General features: G+C 38.2%; 1 long non-coding RNA gene and 1 pseudogene across 1 annotated transcript in view; one reads left to right on the forward strand and one right to left on the reverse strand.

The window, feature by feature from the left end:
* Nucleotides 1-24,515, forward strand: part of 1700016L04Rik (RIKEN cDNA 1700016L04 gene) — a 53,411-nt gene extending 28,896 nt beyond the window's left edge. Inside the window, exons 3-6 of the long non-coding RNA NR_045824.1 lie at nt 299-408; nt 18,777-18,854; nt 22,632-22,706; nt 24,150-24,515. This is a non-coding gene — a long non-coding RNA (RIKEN cDNA 1700016L04 gene). The remainder of the gene's footprint in view (nt 1-298; nt 409-18,776; nt 18,855-22,631; nt 22,707-24,149) is intronic.
* Nucleotides 10,774-12,876, reverse strand: Gm8355 (predicted pseudogene 8355; annotated as a pseudogene).
* Nucleotides 24,516-24,520: the final 5 nt, after the last annotated feature.

The raw sequence follows: 24,520 nt of genomic DNA on the forward strand, positions 1-24,520 counted from the left end.
CTAATGAGACACACTATTGAATTGTCAAATATTTCTACCAGTAATCTGTTTGCCAGTTAACTTATGAAGCAATAAGCATGTGGAGGGTATAGACAGATTAGCCACACTGTCTCTCATGTGGGGAATTCTAATAACATAGCAAGGGATTTTAGTGATCTATCTGATTCATGATATATACAGAATTTAAAACTGATGCTTATTCTCTTTTGCTCATTTCATATTTGGAGAAAATAAAAACAACAACCATTTTCTTTTGCTGAAAATAAGAGTTACTTTTTTTCTTTTCTTTTTTTTTTAGACCTATGAGGAGATCCTTGTTGTCATGCATTGCAAGAGGGGAAAAAACTCGACTGTATATGGATGACTTCTGTAATTATTTGAATGCGATTCAAATGGAAACCATGGCAGGTACTAGAAGGAGATTATTATCTTGTTCGTCTTTGAGGCATGAGTGCTCCAAGTTGTAAAACTGACTCTCTCTCAATTTGATTGTACCTTCAGAACAAAAATCAGATGCAGAGTGAGCATTCGGTGGATTTACTAAAACAAGAAAATACTGGTTAGTGTTAATGGATTGAAGCATTTGCTTATGTTGTTTGTTTAATAATTAAACTTCAAGACAGCATTGATTTTGTGCTGGAAAGTACCAAACTATTACTGAGAAAGCTGAGAGCCACTGCAACAAGGAGAGTTGTGTTTTAAATGGGGAGTAAGAGTCATTTATTAGGTCCACACTAGTTTGTCATATCTGAAGCTACAGTTCCACATGGGTTACACCAACACCGTCATTTCTCTTATCCTAAGGTTTTCACTTTTCCATATTCTTTGGACAAAAGTCAGTCCCATCCATTTCTATGCTCTGGTTTAAAAAAAAATTTATCCATTCACCTTTTCTTTGCAACTATTTGAAACAAGTAGTTGGATAAAACTATTTTATGTTCTTTAGTTTTAGGATGAAATGTCCTATAGCTATCTGTTAAATCCATTGGGTTCATAACTTCTGTTAATTTCAATGTGTCTCTGTTTAGTTTTTGTTTCCACGATCTGTCCATTGCTGAGAGTGTGGTGTCGAAGTCTCCTACTATCATTGTGCGAGTTTCAATATGTGCTTTGAGCCTTAGTAAAGTTTCTTTTATGAATGTGGGTATGCCCTTGCATTTAGAGCATAAATGTTCAGAATTGAGAGTACATCTTGGTAGACTTTTCTTTTGATGAGTATGAAGTGTCCTTCCTTATCATTTTTTATAACTTTTGGTTGAAAGTCGATTTTATTCGATATTAGAATGGCTACTCCAGCTTGTTTCTTTGGACCGTTTGCTTGGAAAATTGTTTTCCAGCCTTTTACTCTGAGGTAGAGCCTGTCTTTGTCATTGAGGTGTATTTCCTGTATGCAGCAAAATGCTAGGTCCTGTTTATGTATCCAGTCGGTTAGTCTATGTCTTTATTGGGAAATTGAGTCCACTGATGTTAAGAGATATTAAGGAAGAATGATTGTTGCTTCCTGTTGTTTTTGTTGTTGGAGGTGGAATTATGTGTGTGTGGCTATCTTCTTTTCGGTTTGTTGAAAGATGATTCCTTTCTTACTTTTCCTAGGGTGTAGTTTCCCTCCTTGTGGTGGAGTTTTCTATCTATTATCCTTTGTAGGGCTGGATTTGTGGAGTGGTATTATGTAAATTTGGTTTTGTCATGGAATATCCTGGTTTCTCCATCTATGGTAGTTGAAAATTTTGCTGGGTATAGTAGCCTGGGCTGGCATTTGTGTTTTCTTAGGGTCTGTAATGGCATCTGTTCAGGATCTTTTAACTTTCCTAGTCTTTGGTAAGACCCACACATCTATGGTCACTTGATCATTAACAAAGAAACTAAAATCATCCAGTGGAAAAAAGACAGCATTTTCAACAAATGGTGCTGATTCAACTGGTGGTCAACCTGTAGAAGAATGCAAATTGATCCATTCTTTTCTCCCTGTACAAAGCTCAGGTCCAAGTGCATCAAGGACCTCCACATAAAACCAGATAGTCTGAAAAAATAGAAGAGAAAGTGGAGAAGAGCCTTGAGCACATGGGCACAGAGAAAATTTTCCTGAAAAGAACATCAGTGGCTTATGCCCTAAGATCAAGAATCCACAAATAGATCCTCAAAAAATTGCAAAGCTTTTGTAAGGCAAAGGACACTGTCAATAGGACAAAATGGCAACCAACACATTGGGGAATGATCTTTACCGACTCTACATCTGATAGAGGGCTAATATCCAATATTTATAAAGAACTCAAGAAGTTAGACTCCAGAGGACCAAAGAACCCTACTAAAAAAATGGGGAACAGAGTTAAACAGCGAATTCTCATCTTAGAAAACTTGAATGGCTGAGAAGCATCTAAAGAAATGTTCAGCATCCTTAGACATCAGCGAAATGAAAATCAAAATGACCCTGTGATACCACCTCATACCAGTCAGAATGGCTAAGATCAAAATCTAGGTGACAGCAGATGCTGGTGAGAATGTGGAGAAAGAGGAACACTCCTTCATTACTGGTGGGATTGCAAGCTGGTACAACCACTCTGGCAATCAGTCTAGTGGTTCCTCAGAAAACTGGACATAGTACTACCTGAGGACCCAGAAGATGCTCCACTATGTAATAAGAACACATGCTCCACTATGTTCATAGCAGCCATTTTTATAGTAGTCAGAAGCTGGAAATACCCCAGATGTCTCTCAACAGATGAATGGATATAGAAAATGTGGTACATTTACACAATGGAATACTACTCAGCTATTAAAAATAATGACTTCATGAAATTTGCAGGCAAATGGATGGAACTTGACAATATCATCCTGAGTGAGGTAACGCAGTCACAAAAGGCCACATATGGTATGTAATCACTGATAAGTGGATATTAGGTAAAGAGTGTGGAATACCCACAATACAACTCATGGACCACATGAAGCTCAAGTGGAAGAAAGAACAAAGAGTGGATGTTTCAGTCCTACTTAGAAGGGGGAACAAAATAATCAAGGGAAGTCGAGGGTGGGAGGGACTTGGGAGGAAGAGAAGAGGGGGAGGGGAAAAGAGGGGGAAGAATCAGGTATGAGAGGGGATGGAAGAGATGTACAGAGGGTCAGGAAATTGAACAGAGATGTGTAGCAATAAGAGATGGGGAACTGGGAGTAGCAACCAGAACGTCTCAGATGTCAGGAAAGCAAGATCCTCCCAGGACCCGATGGGGATGACATTAGCTGAAATACTCCAGAAAGGGGAGGGAGAACTTGTCCAGACCATATCCAGAGGTTAGGCATGGCTCCCCAGGTGAGGGATGGGGCCACCCACCCATCTCCAAAATTTTAAACCAGAATTGCTCCTCTCTAAAGGAAATACAGGGACAAAGAGTCGAGCAGAAACTTAAGGAAAGGCCATCAAGAAACTGCCCCACCTAGGGATCTATCCCACATGCAGACACTAAACCCAGACAAGTACTTCCTGATGCCAAGAAGTACTTGCTGACAGGAGCTTGATACAGCTCTCTCCTGAGAGGCTCTGCCAGATCCTGAGTAACACAGATGTGGATGCTTGCAGCCAACCATAGGACTGAGCACAAGTACCTCAATCGAGGAGTTAGGGGAAGGACTGAAGGAGCTGAAAGGGCCTTCATCATTTTTCAATTAAATAGAACACTCTGTCATCTATCTTGACCTAAAAGGCTTTTAATTCTACACCTGACTTATGTCCTGGTTTTAGATTGTATGTCATCTGAAAACCATCCTCTCAAATCTTTATCATTTTCTCAATGCTAACCAGCTTGGGTTGGCTATAAGACTACCAATCTTCAATAAAATCAGAAACCCAAGAATGACTAATATCACCTGAAAATATGTGAAGCACAAAATATAGCTTAAAAAACTTAGCCAATTTATAGAGACCACTGATCACCTGGCCAGTCTCTTATACTTCAAAATGTTGGAGCATCAGTCTTCATTCTTCTGGCCCAGGATTATCTGACAGACCTTTGCAATGGAGAATTTTGAAGGGCTGATTACACTGTCTTAGCAGAGGTTATCAGTTGACTATCCTGCATAGTGTGTTCTTTTTCTGGACAGTATTTTGTCTGTAGATGAATTGAGGCAATTCTTGCCTAGTGGCTGTCTCACCACAACTGGAGCAATTCCACTGATGCTCAGTTCTTTGAATCCAAGAAAGGGATGCTGTCAGGAACAGATAGGTCTCTAGTCAAATGATCAAATTTTTAAAAAGTCCATAAACATCATATTCTGTAGATTTCTGATGCCTATGAAGACTATCTATCTATGCAAAACATTTCTGAACTGTTAAAGCCGTGACTACTCTCAGCCATTCTAATTGAAATATCCAAAAACACCCTGTTAATTAACTCAGAACCATGAGTTTGCTATCTGGCCCTTAACTCGTCTTGCTTAATCATTTTAAAAATTATAATAGCAGTTATAGAAGGACTGGGTCTAAGCCTTGTATTCTTTTTGTTTGTTTGTTTGTTTTTTGTTTTTTGTTTTCGAGACAGGGTTTCTCTGTATAGCCCTGGCTGTTCTGGAACTCACTTGGTATACCAGGCTGGCCTCGAACTCAGAAATCTGCCTGCCTCTGCCTCCCAAGTGCTGGGATTAAAGGCGTGTGCCACTGCCTGGCTAAGCCTTGTATTCTTAAGTGTATTGTATAGGCACAATGCCTATATGAGAGTAACAGTATTAATCCCAATTTTATATCAGTAAGAAATGCATGGCAATGAAAACTTTAAATTTGTATCAAATAAATTCTGTACCAATGTAAGAGATTATAACTTCAACTTTGTATCAATTATAAAGATTTCTACCAGATGAGATTATGGCTACACAATTCTAGCAATTCCTTCCTGTTCAAATTATGACCATTTCAAAATTCCCCAGAAAAACAGCTAGAATGACCACTTCTAGACCCTCAAGACCATGCAACCAGGGCGATGACTCTTTATAACTACTTCCAGCTGAATATGGGCGTTGGGATATCTTTGAGGGGGGAGGGTAGGGAAAATGGGGGAGTTGCTTGGCCTAAAGAAGGCCACACCAATGATTGTTTTAGTCTCTGATGTTTGTGTCCTGACTGGATTTGGCTGAGCCCAAGAGATCAGGAATTCAAGCAGGTCTGACAATGAGACCCACTAAGACTGTATGTTTTGTAATAGACAAATCTCAAAACAAAATTTTAGTATCAAGATATCTGTATCGATTTATTTGTCTGCGTAGGGTGTTCAGACTAGTTAGGATGAAATTTTGCTCCAATCATAAGTCTTCATTTGCGCCATGTGAAGGATGGCACAAAGAATTTGTTTGTCTGTCTCTCTGTCTGTCTGTTTGTTTGATTCACCTGAATCTATTTTCAGGCAGTCTTCCTCTGTCTTATCTGATCCATATAACTCTGGAAGGTGTATGGACACTAATAACCTTTTCTAAAGATGCAAAGACAAAATGTTTCTCCCAAACCAACATATCCTTGAGCTAGTAACCAGAAAAACCTTTAGCTTGACGTCTCTCCCAGAGGAATAATATAACCACAAAACTCAAAATCACACCCAATTTGAAAATCAAAACAATCTAAAACAAATCAAGTAAGCTAAAATATTATATGAGCCCATTTTTAGGCTTTTTAATAAAGAATCTGTCATGCCAGGAAATTAACCTAAAATTCCTGTAGAATCCATGAATGAGGAATGAGTTTCCTTTAGACGTTCATATACCATCTATGCTCTCAACCTGGAGCCACAGTCTTTCATTTATTAATATCTTTTATACCACCTAGCTTTATGCTCTCCACCTGGAGCAACAGACTTTTATTTATTAACAGCTTTTATACCACCTATCTGTTATACTCTCTACCTGGAGCCACAGACATCTATCAATACCTGTTCACAGTAAGCAATTATCACTGCTTTCTACTTAGGAGTCAGTAAATTTTCCCTGTTCTAGTTCTGAACCACAGGCAAAATTCCCCATGTGATTCAGACAAAAATCTGTATGTAAATCTATCCTGAAAGCAAACAATCCCAATGTTGTAAGTTCACAGTTCAATCAATATCTGCTCTAAGAAGTAGGCAGCTTCCATTCTCCAGCTCTCTGACTCAGAGCAGCCACCTTGTCTCTTTCCACAGCAGGGGACCTCAGAGCCTCTTTCTTTGTTTCATGGTTCCTGTGATTGAGTCATATGACTTGACTCCACTTGCTAACTGAAACTCCAAATTTCTAACATAGGCTGAGTGAGAATCTTAAATATCTAGTGGATTCTTGCCTGCCACATTGAACATCATCTGTAGTGGGAAATGTTCCATTTCTTCATAACTTCTCAGGTTGTGAGAAAGTAGTCTATTTTCTGTCTTAAGGTTTTCAATTTCTTTAATTTTGTGAGTTTTTGTTTTATATTCTTAGTGTTTACTTTATGAAGTATTATCTCTGTGTTATCAGATCCATTTCAGGCTAGAGAGATGACGGTTTAGCGGTTAAGAGCATTGACTACTCTTCTGAGTTCAAATCCCAGCAACCACATGGTGGCTAGCAACCATCTGTAATGGGATCTAATGCCCTCTACTGGTGTGTCTGAAGACAGCTACAGTGTACTCATATAAATAACATAAATAAATCTTTAAAAAAAGGCAGATCCACTTCAGATGTATATGAACAATTTCAATAAGTTATAATTGTACTTACTGTTTAATTTTTATTTTAAAATTATATTGTGTATGTGTGTTTGTGTTTGTGCAACATGGGTGGTCAGAGAACAGCTCTGTTCTATCTTGTGAGTCCCAACAGTCAAATTCAGGTTGACAGTCTTATATAGACAGAGCCCCATTTTTGTTGATAGTGTTATTAAAGACATTCCATTTGCGTATGTTACTAGCCTAATAATACATTGTTGTAATTTTTTACGTCTTGTAATCTTTCTAAATGAAACTGAGAGGAGTAAGAGGAACTGCATAATTACGGTGTTTGTTATATTAATCCATGGAAATTTGGATGGCTGTCAGTTGCTTACCAACTGAGGAATTTTCCTTAGCCATTTTTCATACTCAATGCATTTGTTCAACAAAAAGTTGTTATATAATATAAGTGTGTATAATTATATGATAAATGAAAAACACCAACAATGACAATAGAATTACCTATTTATATTGAGAGAAAATGTAAGTAAAATCTATAATGCATTGTTTAGGGCATATATTTCCTTTATACATTTCATTTTGTTTTGAGAATTTCCATCACTTCTGGGATTGACTATTCTATCAGTGGACTTCTTTCTTAGAGATGAATCTGTTAATTTCTCCTTGCTCCTCATTTGTGCATAGGGCCTTTTGACACGTCACTTCTATATCAGGATGGGAACTGGTGGAGTCATGTGCAGCCCTTTTTTTTCAGGTGACCATATTGTCAATATTTCATGGGTGTGGCTTTCCTACTATACTTGAGCAGATATCCTGGTCTTTGTCTCTTACCATATTTCTGTTCCCTCGTCTCTGGAATTCCATGAGCCTTAAGTGAAGGGATTGTATTGTATATGCATCAGTTGGGATGCTAAGCAGCATATATTTTGGAGCTGATCAGCAGCCATCTTATTAGACTTGCGGCCCAGTCAACAAGAGGTAATTCATGGCTGGTAGTCTAAACAAATTCAACTACCCATGGCTGACAAGTTTAGGTACTCGAGAGGGAACCTACTAGTGTTACTCCCTTAAACCTGTATAATTCCTAGGTACATTACAAAAACTGCTCCTTATGGTTAAAGATAAGTGTAGCTCTCATGCCTTATCAAATAAGTTTTTTGCAGCAGAGGCCACCACAGAAATGTCTTTAGTGTTTCTTTTAAATGCTGCTACCATAAAGTACTGGGGTTTTTGTATGTGAATGTACTTGCCTTCATTTTTAAGGGATAGCTTCACTGATTATAAGATTCTTGTCAGGCAGGTTTTCCTTCGTTAATTTAAATATGATGGCCTATTGGAGTAGATATCCTTCTATTCTTTCAAAAGAAAAAATGAGCTGTTACCATACAGATGTTCCTTGTACTTGACAAGTCATTTTTCTTTGAGACTTTCACTATTTTATCTTTGAATATTTTCATATCCTTGAAAATGCCTGTGTATAGATATTTTTGTGCTGTCCAGTTGGGAGATTATGGGAGCTTTTTTCAATGTGTCTTAAATATGTTTTACCGAGTTTGAGAATGTTGTTTCAATATTTTATGCCTCTTTTTATCTGTCTGCTATTATGACATTGTTTATTCTGCACATGGGACACTTTTTCCAAGTCTGTTCACTTTCATGTTTTGTCTCTCTTGTCTCTAGGTTACACATTCACTACAGGCTATCTTCAGTTTGGCTGGCTTCTTGTCAGTTCAAACCCAGTGTTGGAATTACTTCTTTTTAAATATGCTATGCTTAATGAGACATCCTATACTTTTTTTTCTCTTTTTAATCCAAGGTTTGTTTAGTTATTTGAACATTTTAGTAATTGTATTCAGGTAGTATAGAAAAAGAATTATGAAATAATTAACTTGAATGTTTCATATGTTACAGTTGATGTTTCACTCTCCCTTGTCTACTCTTTCCCACATCTATGTTTTGTTTCTTTTCACAGAGACTTTGCAGTTTAGTTGATACATTGTATCTACTCTCTGTACTGCAGGCCATCAAACCTATTGGCTTATTTATAGTTGTTAACTAGGTTGAACTATGTGGATTATGTCCTGATTCTTCATGGTGTACAGTCTCTGATGTCACTTTTCATAAGTGGAAGCTATGTTAGTGAACAGTGACTCTAGTATGCAGGAGTCTGAGCATTGTTTTGATAGTCTTTGCCCCTGAATCTTTAAACATTTATATATTTCCATTTAAAATGTGTCTATGTGTCTATATATTCATGTGTCTATATATTCATGTGAGTGCAGGTGTTTTCAGAGGGTAGAGGCATGAGATCCCATGTAATGGGGTAACAGGTGCTTTGGAGAGCTAGAAACCAAACTCTGGTCCCAAGCAAGAGTAGTCAGCACTCTGAAGCACCAAGCCATCTCTCCAGCCCCTCCTTGATCTCTTTATTAATCTATCTGCCTCAGTAAACATCATACCCAGCTGTTAGCTTCAACTAATTGCTGACTGATGCTCTATTGTTTTTAATAATACCTTGGGGGCATTAAATGCTTCACAGTGTGATTTAATTAAATCCAGAACCCTTTGCATAGGGTAGATTCTGAGGTCAGCATTTGAGCTTTCCTCTGTCCTGTTTCTTTGGTTCTCTCTTGTGAAGTAAGTAGGTGGTTTATGGTTTAGCTTATTATTTTGAGAAGCTACAGGGCATCGTAATCTTTATTGATTTGAAGCATATCCTTCATCTTGAAGTTTCCCATGTTTTATTACAGAGTTAGTTTCCTCGAGTTAAGCTTTTGATTTTTTAAAGTCATTTTCAAAACCTCAACTTAGCAAAGACTTCTGTTGCAGCTCTAGAAGCAGGGTAATGACTTATTTTATTTGAGTAATGACACTGCTTTACAGGCAGAGCAATGGGCAAGTATGGTAGTCTATTTTTTTTTTTTTTTTGCCTTGCTGGCAACCTTGCTTTTCAAGAGAGCTGGAGTGAAGGTGAGCAGCAGAAACCCCACTATTTGTGGACTGCTGCACCCAGGGTATAACATCTGGTCACTGGTAGTAGATCATGGAGTAAGATTGCTCTGGAATATTCAGCTGCTCTTGGCTGGAGTAGAGCTCAGGTATGTTGAGACTGATAACCAGTGGTACCCTGATCATTCTGGGAGGAAACTGTAGCATTGCTGGGAGCAGGGAAAGATGGAGTCTCCTGTTTGTGGCTGCTCAGACACAGGAAAAAGATACCACACTAATTAGGACTTATGAGGACGAGAGGTGATGTGTTGATTCTCAAATGCCTCAGGCTTGTTATGATTTTATTTAGATTTTTCAGGTAGTGTGGGCAATCTTTTCAATTTTTTTTGTACTATTGACAATGTCTAAGGCTACTAATGATTATGTGTATTACTAATGCGCACCAGTTTTGTTTTTCCCTAGAGATGATAGGTCTATGGAGCTCCCTCTAGCATTATACTAGCTGTGTTCTCAGAGAAGGCTGCTTCTGTATCTACTTCTGAAGGATTTCCTTCTCCTAATTCTTTTAGTAATTCACTTAGTGTTAACACTTCTTGTACTTTTTTCTTCTCTCCTAAGGACTGAAGGTCGAACACAAGGCACTATGTACACTGCTAGGCAAGTGCTGTACTGATGATCTACATCTGCATCTGAACACTTTTTACTACTAGGGAAAGGAAGAAAAAAGTTATTAGACCTAGAAGTTTGCAACCCTTCTCCCATCCTTTGCTTTAGAATAGTATAACTGTGGGATATCTTATTCTCCAAGACCTGCCCTTCCTCTGAATGTATCTCTTCATTGAGGTAAATCCCATTATCCATAATTTCCCCACATCAGTTACTGTTTACCCTAAGAGTGTCTTCAATCTAGTAGTAGAATTTTTCTTTGTTTTAATATATATGTTTTATCCACTGTATGATAATATCTTGAAGTTCAGAAGCAGTTACACACAAGAAATGTGTTTCTCAAGTCAAAATTATTTGTCAGTAGTTAACCTTCAGTGTACTATTATCTATTTATTAGAGGGTTTCTATAGACCACCTAGATGACAGATATCTCTAGTACTAGAAGTTTGTATGTGATTCCCCGTGGGTCTGCTGGCTTCAGTTACCTCCACATTGTTTTTTTTTTGTGCCAATTTAAATAGTTTTGTTATTCCATGTTACTTGTTTTGGGTCCCTGTGGAACAAAGCTACACCTTCTTCTTGGACTGACTTAATCCACCTCTTCAATGGTGGGGCCTGAAGAAGCACCACCAGATGGGGGAGCTCCTCCACCTGGGAAGCCACCAGGCATTCCCCCAGGCATGCCACCTGCACTCTGGTACAGCTTGGTAATGATAGGGTTGCAGACTTTCTCCAGTTCTTTCTGCTGATGCTCAAATTCTTCCTTCTCTGCAGTCTGGTTCTTATCCAGCCAGCTGATGATTTCATTGCACTTGTCAAGAATCTTCTGTTTGTCCTCATCATTGATCTTGCCTTGAAGTTTCTCATCTTCCACAGTTGCTTTCATGTTGAAGGCATAGGACTCCAGCGAGTTCTTGGAGGAAACTTTATCTCTCTGCTTCTCATCCTCAGCCTTGTACTTCTCAGCTTCTTGGACCATGCGCTCAATATCTTCCTTACTCAAGCGGCCCTTGTCATTGGTGATGGTGATCTTGTTCTCCTTTCCTGTGCTCTTATCTACAGCAGAAACATTGAGGATGCCATTGGCATCGATGTCAAAAGTAACCTCAATCTGAGGGACCCCACGGGGTGCTGGAGGGATGCCTGTGAGCTCGAACTTTCCAAGCAGGTTGTTGTCCTTGGTCATGGCCCTTTCACCTTCATACACCTGAATGAGTACACCAGGCTGGTTGTCAGAGTAGGTGGTGAAAGTCTGTGTCTGCTTGGTGGGGATGGTGGTATTGCGTTTGATGAGGACAGTCATGACTCCGCCAGCAGTTTCAATACCAAGGGAAAGAGGAATGACATCCAAGAGCAGCAAATCCTGAACGTTCTCAGACTTGTCTCCAGATAGAATGGCTGCCTGGACAGCTGCACCATAGGCAACAGCTTCATCGGGGTTAATGCTCTTGTTCAGCTCTTTTCCATTGAAGAAGTCTTGCAGAAGTTTCTGAATCTTGGGGATTCTGGTAGAACCACCCACCAAGACAATATCATGGATCTGTGACTTGTCCAGCTTGGCATCTCGAAGGGCCTTCTCTACAGGGTCCAGTGTGCCGCGGAATAGGTCAGCATTCAACTCCTCAAATCGAGCCCGGGTAATGGAGGTATAGAAGTCAATTCCCTCATAGAGAGAATCAATCTCAATACTGGCCTGGGTGCTGGAGGAGAGGGTGCGCTTGGCCCGCTCGCAGGCCGTGCGGAGAGGACGGACAGCTCTCTTGTTCTCACTGATGTCTTTCTTGTGCTTTCGATTGAACTCAGCAATGAAATGATTGACCATTCGGTTGTCAAAATCTTCTCCACCTAAGTGGGTGTCTCCAGCTGTTGATTTGACTTCAAAAATTCCATCCTCAATAGTGAGGATTGACACATCAAAAGTGCCACCTCCCAAGTCAAAAATGAGCACATTCCTTTCAGCTCCAACCTTCTTATCTAAGCCATAAGCAATAGCAGCAGCAGTTGGTTCATTGATGATTCGAAGTACATTGAGGCCAGCAATAGTTCCAGCATCTTTTGTTGGCTGTTGCTGAGAGTCATTGAAGTAAGCCGGCACTGTGACCACAGCATTGGTAACAGTCTTTCCGAGGTACGCTTCTGCAATTTCCTTCATCTTTGTCAGAACCATGGAGGACACTTCCTCTGAGTAGAAACTTTTTGTCTCCCCTTTGTATTCCACTTGGACCTTGGGCCTGCCTGCATCATTCACCACCATGAAGGGCCAATGCTTCATATCAGACTGAACAACAGCATCATCAAACCTACGCCCGATCAGACGTTTGGCATCAAAAACTGTATTGGTGGGGTTCATTGCAACCTGATTCTTGGCCGCATCCCCAATTAATCTCTCTGTGTCCGTAAAAGCAACATAGCTCGGCGTGGTGCAGTTGCCCTGGTCATTGGCAATAATTTCCACCTTTCCATGCTGAAAGACACCCACACAGGAGTAGGTGGTGCCGAGATCAATGCCAACTGCAGGTCCCTTAGACATGGTTGCTTGTGTGTAGGCCCGGCTGCGCTGACGACGAGACCACACTAATGCCCGGCAGCTGCCTCCGCGTTCAATGAGCCACATTGTTTTTCAAAAGGAAAAAAATATTTTGTATTATTGTCTGAATGTTTGTATTCTTTCAAAATTCACATGTGGAAACTTAATCAGTATCAGTATCAGGTAGTATAGGTAGGACCTTGAATAGTGACTAGGCCACTAAAGAAGAGGCAGTAGTGCCCTTATTAAAGAATCCCAAGGAAGCTTGTCAGTCTCTAGTACCATATGAGAATACAGAGAAATAATCCAGCATATGATATTTAATTTTCATAGTAAAGCTGACTAATATATTCAGAGAGTATTGACAGGGCACAACTTAAAAGATGTACTGATCCCACAGAGATATCCCTCCCCCAATATATTAATAGAATATAACTTATCAGTGTTTTCAACAAGAGTGGTATTTGTGTAACAATGAATGTGCTTATGTTGAAATACTACAAACCACTATACTTTACTTTAGAAGTCATTCTTAGTGGTGTATGTAATATGCATTAGACATGTTTATAATTTTGGTAACATACAGAGTATTTTACTACCTTAAAATCCTCTGTACTTTGAATATTCAGATTTCATCTCATCCCCAAACTGGCAGCCACTAGTATCTTTATTGCCTCTAGTTTTGCTCTTTGAAGAACTCCCTATGCTTAGAATAATATGGTGTGCATCCTTTTCAGGCTGCCTTTGTTCACCTAGTTATATGTATCTTCTGTTGTCTCTGAATCTTTTAACGGTTTAAAGATTATTTTATTTTAGCATTGAATACCATCCATAGTTCAGTCCATCATAGTTTGCTTTTGTCCCATTGACTTGCAGAAAGACATCCTGATTGTTTCCAGAATTTGACAATAGTAATTCCTGTGTATGCATCCGTGGGCAGGTTTTTATTGTGTGTGTGTGTGTGTGTCTGTGTGTGTGTGTGTATGTGTGAATATTGTAATAGTTTGAATATGCTTGGCTCATTGGAAGTTATATTATTAGCAAGTATTGTTAGAGGAAGTTTGTCATTTAGGGAGTGGGCTTTGATGTCTCTATGTTCAAGTTCCACCTAGTATGGAAAGAGAGCCTCATCCAGCTTCCTACAGAAGCGAAGCTCTCCTTGTGACTGCATTCAGATCAAGATGTAGAACTCTTGATGCACCATGTCTGCCTGCATGCTGCCATGCTTCCTGCCATAATTATAATGGACTGAACCTCTGAAACTGTAAGCCAGCTCAGATTAAACTCTCCTTTAGAAGAGTTGCTTTGGTCATGATGTCTCTTCACAGCAATGGTAGCCCTTACTAAGACAGATATTTTCTCTAGATATACTCATTCTAGTTTAAAAGGGCAGACATCACAATATGGTAAACCTGAACCAAGAGAATCAGGTTGAACTTGGACTGTACAGAATCTGATTTATTGAGATACTACTTGGTGGAAGTATAGTCTTATGTATTAATAAGACCAGTTGAGTTCCCACATTCTGGATGGGAAGGAGGCACATATATTTTTATTAGAGCAAAAGTAATGTTAGCTTAGCTTGAGTGTAGGTGCATAGTGTGTTGTAAGCCTCTAACAATGAATGAGGTGCCCCTCTAGATCAGCAGTCTGAGTTGTAATGCTCAATATCCTGCTCTAAAAGTTTGTCTGCTTTTATGGTTCGTTGGAAAACTATTCAGGAATAACTAGGTAGGGTTATTCTGGGGCAACCATAGCAGAGAAGTCAAGATGGCAATAGTCAGTTGAGCAGAATCTACAGAGCACACATTTACAACTCCTTTGGATAAACACCAAAATCATTACTTAGATCATATGCTAAGAATCTATTCAGTTTTGCAAGAAACTGCCACGCTGTGTTCTGTATTTTTGCATTATATATTTTGTATCCTTGAATGAGGGATCACATTGTTACAAATTCTCATTAGTATTTAGTGTTAACAGCCTTTTGAATTATAGTCATTCTAATATATATAGAGAGTAAATTATTGTTATCTGAATTTGCTATACCTTAAAAAGACATGATGTATATCTTTACATGGGGCACTTTTTATCTTTTCATCTTCTTTTATCTTTTTTCTTTTGTTTTATTTGCATTCCAATCATTGCTTCTCCCCCCCCCCCCACTTCTCAGTCATCTCTCCCATAGTTCCTCATCCCATTCATCCTCCCCCTTGCCTCCAAGAGGGTGCCCCCTACTAAACCTGCCCCTTCCCTGGGGCCTCAAGTCTCTCCAAGATTAAGCACATCTCCCACTAAGGCCTGACCACGCAGACCTCTGCTAGGTATGTGTCTGGGGCCTCAGACCAGCCCCTGTATACTCCTGATTGGTGGTTCAGTCTCTGGGAGCTCCCTGGGGTCTGAGCTAGTTTAGACTGCCAGTCTTCCTATAGTGTCACCCTCACCTTCAGCTTCTTTAGTCCTTACCCAAATTCAACCATAGGAGTCCCTGACTTCAGTCCAATTGTTGGGTGTAAGTATCTGCTTCTGTCTCAATCAATTGCTGGTATGGCCTCTCAGAGGACAGCCATGCCAGGCTCCCAACTGTAAGCACATCATAGCATAGTAGTGTTGGGCCTTGTTCCCTGCAATGAGATGGATCCCAAGTTGTGCTAGTCATTGGCCAACCTTTCCTTCAGTCTCTTCTCCATTTTTGCCCCTGCAGTTCTTTTACACATGAATAGTTCTGGGTCAGAAATTTTGACTGTGAGTTAGTAACCCTGTCCCTCTGCTCGAGGCCCTTATGCTGACTTGTCATTTGAACATGTCCTACACATATAAGATGTTTTTATATGATTTACACCTCAATATGTTCTGCTAACTTTCTCCAGGACTCAACATTCTATCTTATTATCAACTTATGTACTTAAAAAAGATTATAATCATGATTAATAGCCTCTGTCTTAGTCACTATTCTGTTGCTGTGAAGAGACAATATGACCACAGAAAGTCTTATAAAGAAAAGCATTTAATTGGAACTTGTTTACAGTTTCAGAGGTTTAGTCCATTATCAGCCTCGTGGGAAGGACGGTGGCATGCAGGCAGATGTGGTGTTGGAGAAGTATTAACAGTTCTACTAGCCCTGCCCCTCCCCACAATCAGTTTAGTGATGATCTTGTGCAAATGGACATGGGACATGAAGACTAGGGCATGAACAACCTACCAGTGGTCATACCCACTAAATAGGATTATAAAACTAAAATTTTATATAAAGGTAATAATATATAAGTAATATATTAGATATAAATATTGTATATTATATATAAAATAATAAATAAAATATGTAAAAGTCAGCATTATATAAAAGCAGTAAACAGCTGTGAGTGGTATCTGGTGGGGTTGGGTTAGAAGGTGACTGACCTGCCAACTTTACTGAGATGAGGTCTCTTGGATCTGTAGAGCACCCTGTAAATTGTGCAGTGAGCTCCAGGGATGCAACTTTTATGAGCCATCACCAGTGTTGGCATATAATCCCTTCTTCTACAAGTCTCCATTCACTCAAGCTCCTGCTAATAACCTCAAGCCAACCTCATTGCTTCATCAACATGGATTTTGGAGCAAATCCTTACTTTTGTTTGTCTTGGGTTCTCTTTATATGTAGACTTGTATGTTATTTCTCCCAAGGAAAAGGCTTTCACCCAATACTCATGCAGAGATGACAGCATTTGACAGCTCTTCTTTCCACCCTCCAGCTCTTAAGTTCTTTTTTCATCTCTTCTGTGATTTTCCCAGAGCCTTGATGGAGAGGTAGAGATAGATAGCTCATCAATGGCTGAGACTCAAGTCATTTATTTTATCAGTTATAAGTGTGCATCATTACCCATGCAGAAGAAAGGAGGAGGAGGAGGAGGGGGAGAAGAAGGAGGAGGGAGGAGGGAGGAGGGGAAGGAGGAGGAGGAGGATGAGGAGGAGGAGCAGGAGGAGAAGGAGAAAAGGAGAAGGAGAAGGAAAAGAAGAAGAAGAAGAAGAAGAAAGAAATAAGGAGGAGGTGGAAGAAGAGAAGGAGGGGGAGGAGGAAGAGGAGAGGAGGAGAGAGAAGAAGAAGGAGGAGGAAGAAGAGGATAGGAGGAGGAAAGAAGAAGGAGGAGGAGGAGGAGGAGAAGGAGCAGCAGCAGCAGTAGCAGCAGTTGAGCTCAGCGCACATCTATGGGTATAAACATGAATATTAAGAAGATAGTGCATCTGGCAACATGTTTTTTAAGTGATGCACTGCTAGATTTGCTACTGGAACTTATGATAATCCCAACCATGAGGTTTTGACCAGAAATGAAATATTTCCTGTGGTTTGGAGGCCACAGTCCAATCAGAAAGTGATTGGTTATATTCAAAACCACCATGCCATTATTGTGAGAGTAGACACAATTTGCCTGGCAGGTTGGTATTGTGGCATTTACCATCCAGTACTATGTATGACCAACTTTTCTCCCAGTGACCTGCATAGCACCTTATAACACAGTAAAAGCATATAGCATGGGGTCTCTTGGTCAGTTAGTGATTGCTTTCTCAAGCTCCTGAAACCAAAATGAGCAGTATCTTCAGTCGCAGGGTCTGACCTTTTAATGGTGATGGGCAGCCAAGAATAGTGGCAATAGCCTGCATTATTTTGATGTTTTTGTGTATTCCTTGTCCAGTAATTCATTTTGAGGTGTCCTGTACCTGGCACTGAAGTCTCAATAAATAACTCATGTCTTCCTGGAAACGCAATCAAGCTCCATTGTTCTGTATTATTTGTCATTAGCCTACAAACTATTAGATTTACACATGACTAATTTCTACATCTTCAGCTTGGATAACTCACCCCTAGCCCTTGCTATCTTCCACCCTTCCACTCCATTAAGATTTAAACCTTTAAAGCTAAGTACCACCCCTCCCCCATTTGTTTATTTCATGTGCATTCTACTATCCTCTATGATTGTATTTGTTCTTTCTATTTTGACTTGGGTGACAACTTAAAAAAATTAAGATCATATGGAAACCTGTTATCCTGATTTTTTAATTATTTTTTTGTGCAGTATAAGTGTTTATATAAATGAGTAGGTGTGTGGAGGAAGATACTGAGTATTTTCATTTAGCACTTTGTACTTTATTTTGACAGGGTACCTCCCTGAACCTGGTACTCATGGACAACTTGATTGATTGGCTATGAAACCAAGAGACCCATATGTCTATCTTTATTGAAGCAGTATGACCTATTTTTTTTAAAACCGGGTCTGATTCTTTTCTTATTGTTTAACTTTAAAAATTATTTGTGTACATGGGGGTTAGTAGTGCCTCAATAGTTTAGAATACTTGTCGGTCTTGCAGAAGATCCAGGTTCCATTCCCAGCACCCACATGGTAGATTCAATTTCAGACAATCTAATACCCTCTTCTGATTTCACAAGTACTAGGCATGTACTTGCAGCAGGTAAATACATGCTGCCAAAACACACATACATTAAATAGATAAATAGATAGATAGATAGATAGATAAGTAAAGAAATAAATGTATGTATGTACAAATAAAATGATTTTTCCATATTTTGGATGTATAATTACAATAGTTTCATAATTTACAATAGTTTCATCATAATTGGTATACTTTAGTTCACTGATCTTAACCAGTCTGTGCCTGTTCGTTGTTGTATCCTCTTTTGTTGTTGTTTTGTTTTGTTTCTTTGTTTTTTTTTGTTTTTGTTTTTTGTTTTTTTCTTCAAGACAGGGTTTCTCTGTATAGCCCTGGCTGTCCTGGAACTCAGTCCTTTGCAGACCAGGCTGGCCTCGAACCCAGAAATCCACCTGCCTCTGCCTCCCAAGTGCTGGGATTAAAGGTGTGTGCCACCACCACCTGGCTTCTTTGTATCCTCTTAACAGTAACTTCTGTAAGGAAGAAGATTACATTTTTATTAATTTAGTAAGTACAACTTTTCTAAAATAACTCATTGCCACGCCCTTGTCATTTAGAATTTTCTCAGCGTGACTGTGGAAGAATTCTGTGGTTCTGTGTTTCACGTTCAAGCCTGTGATCTACTGTGATCTACTGTGAGTTAACTTTGTGTTTAATATAGGATCTATGCTTAGATGATGAAGATGGTGGTGACAAGGGTGATGGCAGTAGTGGTAATGAAGATGATGATGAACATTTTGTATTTAGATGTGCATTTGTTTATAACCATATGCTAATAAGTTTATGTTTCCTTGGTGTTCCCTTTAGTCCTTTGGCAAGGAACAGTTGTTTGTATTCTCGTGGGAGCACTTTTAGGGACTGTCTTCTGTTCCACTGAATCTCTTTTCGATCTTTCCCCACCATGACACTATTTTGACAACTACAGATTAATGGCTTCAGGTAGAATCAGTTCTTTATTTTTTCCTTTTCCCCCAACATTGTTCTCACTATGATTGGTCTTCAGAAAATCCATGGAAACCTTGTCATTCTGTTAATGCCCACATATCACCTTCCTGGGCCATTGACTTGATTGCACTGAATCTGGCGATCCAGGTAGGATAATGGATAAATAAAGTCTTCCTTCCTATCTACAAGTATGGACAGTTGTTTCTATTTATTTAACTTTATCATTTTATTTATTAGATTTTTACAGTTTTCCTCGAATAGATACTGTATATGTTTTGATAGATTTGCATCTATGGATTTCATTTCAGAGACCCAATACAAAAGCTCTCCTTTTTTGAATTTAAAACCCACTTAGTGGTGACAGTGTGTAGGAAAGAATTGACATCTTTCATTTATTTTAAGTCTTAAAATTATGCTGTGACTCATTATTATTTGTAAAAAGCTTTTTTCTTGTTGGCATTCATTATTCAAGATTTTCTAACCTAACTCATATTCATCCATGAACAAGAGTCATTTTATTTCCTCCAACCCCCTTTTATTTTCCTTTCTTGTCTTATTGCATTGACAAGGACATCTAGAACAGTGTTAAACAAGAATGGTGAAAGGCAGGACAACTGCCCTTTATGACTGATCTTAGTGAGAAAGTTACAGATTTCAAACTATGATAAATATGTCTTTATTGTTCTATTTGGAATTTATTAAGCTCACTGTATTATCATGGATTTTAGCTTTCAATAAATATACAAACCTAGGGCCAGTATTTCTTCAATAGTATTGTTTTCTGTTTCTTCTTTATCCACTTTCTGGTACTTCATTAAAGAGATGTTATGTTAATAAGATATTCTGTGGTATGTGATATGTCTTACATTTTATTTATTAAATTTAATTTAAAAGTTAAATTAAAATTCAGTCTTGTCTCTGCATTTTATTTCATCAAATAGCATATATTTCTATCTTGAGAGTCACTATGGTTTTTCCCTAGCAATGTTTTTTTTTTCTATTGCTAGTTGTATAAAGTTTACTTTTTTATAATAGGCATTTTTCTGTACAATAATCATTGTGTATCTTTTTTTTCTTTGTGTTTCCTTAGAATAAAATTTTCTTCTCTGACCAAATAAAATAGAATTCATTCATTCTTATTATCCATCCACTCTTATATCACCCGTATTATTATTGGTTTAATTTTATTGAGCTGAGTTTCCATCTTTATTAGCAGTTTTCTGGTTGGAAGGACAGAACAGAAAAGCCTTTGTTGTATCATTAACTTTTTCCAATGTTAGATGTAACACTTTTCAGAGTACTGTAACCGAGGCTCTGAGTATTCAAGTGTTTCTTATCCTCCTGATACTAAGAATGTAACTTACTTAAAGTACTTTCGCTCTCATGACTTGTTGACCCATCATTTTTGCATAGTTATCTCATACATTTGGTTAAGTGTAAAGCACCCTCCATTCCCTTGGTAATAAACAGATTTTTAAATTTTTTTCTCTTATCTTTCCCAGACCATATTCACTTTAATTCTCTGAAATTCCAACATATTTAGTGTTATCAAGAGACTTATCCTTGTAATGTGAACTGACTTTCCAAGTATTGCCTATTAACTAATCTGTACTTCCCTGCCTTCACTTGTTGCAACATACTTTTAAATATATGTTTTCTTGTAGAAAAAGTTGTCTTTGAACTTTCTGTTCCTTTCCACCGATTTTCACTCTTATGCTGCCAGGTCCACTGTTCTTTGAGGATTGCTACTTTGTATCACCATCTAATTTTTCAAACTTTATACATTTTCCTTTTTGTTATTGTAACATTGATTATAGTAGCCTCTAATTATTACATATCATGATAATTGTAGATACATTTGTGTTTCCAATGCTTTTAAATGGAAGTCTGTAAAATGTTATCATGTGTAATATGTACAACATTTGACTTCTTCATAACACTTTGAAATGGGAGAGATAAAGGTTATAAATGTCATTTAAGTTTCAAATTGTTTCAACTCACTTATAGGATAATTATATTAACAAATTTGAAACAAGGACATGGTTCTTTATAGTTTTTGTATTGGGGATGTAAAACTATAATGCATATTTTATGAGGATTCAATACTTCAGGGTTAAAAACGTATCCTTTACTTATATAGGAATTATATTTAGTGATCATTTTAGCTATCAATCTCATTTGTTATTTATTAATTATTTTTGTGTTGTGTATGTGGGGTGTAGTGTGTGTATACATCCTTGTATATGAGCATGTAGAGGCCTAATGATTTCAGTCATCTTAATGGATCACTCTCCACTGAATATTTGAGACAAGAACTCTCATCAAAACTGCAATATTCTAGCCGGCCGTGGTGGGGCATGCCTTTAATCCCAGCACTCGGGAAGCAGAGGCAGGCAGATTTCTGAGTTCGAGGCCAGCCTGGTCTACAGAGTGAGTTCCAGGACAGCCAGGGCTATAAAGAGAAACCCAACAAACAACAAACAAACAAAATCCCCAAAACCAAAACAAAACTGGAATATTCTATTTTGACTAAATTTTCCCTTTAAGAAGACCCCAGGATCTGCCTGACTCTGTTGTTATAATGCTGGTACAACAGATGTGTGCCTTCACGCCCAGGTTTTATGCATATACTGGTGTTCTAAACTCTGCTCCTCATGGTTACACAGCTAACACTTTATCCAGAGATCCAAATTATCTATGTTATTATTGTTCTTCAGGAACAACGAAATATAACAAACCTTGAACTCATAGCATTAGTTTCAACATTACAGTTTTATTGAGATGTTTGTAGAATTAAGCACACCTTACCTCATTCATTTAGTGGTCAACTGTAAAATACAATAATTAAATGCTTACATCAAAGATTATTTATACCTACCAATGAGAAGTGACTCTCAGGGGGTGGATGACACATTAAATGAAATAAGCAGTTTGTCCTTCAGTGCATGCATGCCTATTTCTGATGTGTGTTGAAGTTAGATAATATCCACATTTTATGGATATGTGGAATTTTGTGATGCATCTTATAGTTGCTATGTAGTTGTAATCATTTAAACAATTTCATAATAAAATAATTATTATTCAGATATTGTCTATAATCTTGTCTACCATGAACCTTAACCTCTAATTAAATACATATAGATGTATTCAAAATGAAAAATATTGGAGGCAGGGGCAGGCATATTTCTGAGTTCGAGGCCAGTCTGGTCTATAGTTCCAGGACAGCCAGCGTTACACAGAGAAACCATGTCTCGAAAAAAACAAAACAAAACAAAACAAAACAAAAAGAAAAGAAAAGAAAAAATATCATTCAATACAAAAGCCTTCTTTCTATGAATCCCTTTACTTGGATATTTGCTAACACAGCTGAGGGTGGGGCCCTGTTGCTGAAGATACCACACATTTAGGATGCACAACTCAGATAATTCAATCTGGAACTGACTTTACAGTTTCTTAATACTATGTAGGCTGAGAAGAGGAGAAATCAGCTCAACAGCCATATCCAGCCACAGCACCTATGCATCATGACAATTACCAGTGTGGTAAGATATTAATCGCTACAAGAAGTGACGTTCTCGTGAATACGGCAACTAAGAGCTATCTAATTGGATTTGAAGCCCACACAAGGGAGAGAAACCATGCATGGTACTGATGTAGCCAGCTTCTCGGGGTAGTGAGGTCATGGACTTAAGAGAGAATCTACTGCCACCACTTTAATAGAGCACCATTGATTCCATATTGTAATCTAAATCTTATCCTTATCATGGATGAGAGTAGCCACCACTGTTATCCCCACTCATGAAAGACACTTCTCAGAACAAATGGAAGCCATCACAGAAAGCCACAACTGGACACAATCCAGAGATCATGGGAGCCCAGTCCCAGTTGATGTACATATGTCACAGGTCCTGCATCTATGCCCAAAGGAACAACAGGCAAGGAGGGTCTGGAAGATTTTAGAACCAGATTATCAGGAAGTCTTCTGTAAGCAGTCTTTCCTTAAAAAGGCTGCACAAATAATAACTACAACAATGGCAGTATCAATAGAAATGATAATATTAATGGAAAGGGAAACTATCAGAGTCTTGTCCCTAGACAAAGAACTACAGCAACCAATGACTACTGAGAGAGACACAATGTGCCTCTATCAGAGTTGAGCACCTTTATTGATTTTCCACTGGAGAGTGGTCAGCCTTGAAACCATATACACACAAACAAAACAAATGGATTCAGCACATTATATATTTTATACATGTGCAGAGACATATATAGTAAGTATAATAAAATAAAAAGAGGCTTTCAACCTGAGAGGAGTGACTAGAGGGTGTACGTGATACAATTTTATTGCAAGGGAAAACATTAAAAGTAAAAAGTTAATAAAACAGAATATGTTGATCTGGAAATTTTGGGACCTCTCAAAATTCTGATCTTTAAAATTTTACTTTGCACAATGAAATTGAATGTTAAAAGACAAACTTAGCATTGGAAGTAAAATTTTAGAGACATATTTCAAATCATGTAATGTTAATTATTTTACAAAAGTATAATGTACAGAACTAGAAATAGTATTTATTTATTGAAAGAAATGTATATGAGAATTCCATTTAGCCTGTTGCAATGGATTAAGCAGTGAAATTCAAAAATACTTGAAACTGAGCTAGGAAAAATTGATTTTAATCCCAATATCCACTTTGCTGTGTGAAATCTCCTTTGGTGGGTGGTGTCTGAAAAGCCGCTTAACTGACAAGTGTATTTGCACCTGTGTATAGCTTATAAATTCATGGCTAGGACATTAAAGGGATCCCTGACTGACTTCCAATTGTTAAATTTTACCTTTTAATATTCAAACCCACATACACATGTTTCCGATGACAAAGCTGTTATTCATTTAATTTTGGAGCCATTATATCTAGGTGTTTTAATTAAAATATTTTATTTATAATCATCATTATTTTTTATTTTTGTTGTTGTTCTTGTTTTGTCAGATATGCTGTGGAAGTCAGAAGTGGTACCTCCCAGTTGCTTTTCTCCTCCCATACCTTACATGGGTCAAGGGATGACTTCAGTCTGTCTGTCTTGCACTACAGCTGCTTTATGCACTAAGCTAACTCACTGACCCTGAGCAGTGTTTTCGTTGTAAAATTCCAATGTGGGGGTTATTCAGAAAGTCATGTTAATCCTCTTGACAGATTATTAAACTGTCAATTTGGCTGCAGGGTTAGGTCCTATAGTTCCAAAAACCTGAAACTGAAGCAAGAGAATCAATCACCTGAGCATAAGAACTGAAGACCATCCTGGGTGTCATACAACATTACACTTCAGAAAATGAATATATTCGATTTTAAGTGTCTAAATT

The sequence above is a fragment of the Mus musculus genome, chromosome 10 (assembly GCF_000001635.26).
Source record: "Mus musculus strain C57BL/6J chromosome 10, GRCm38.p6 C57BL/6J".
Classification (NCBI taxonomy): Eukaryota; Metazoa; Chordata; class Mammalia; order Rodentia; family Muridae; genus Mus; species Mus musculus.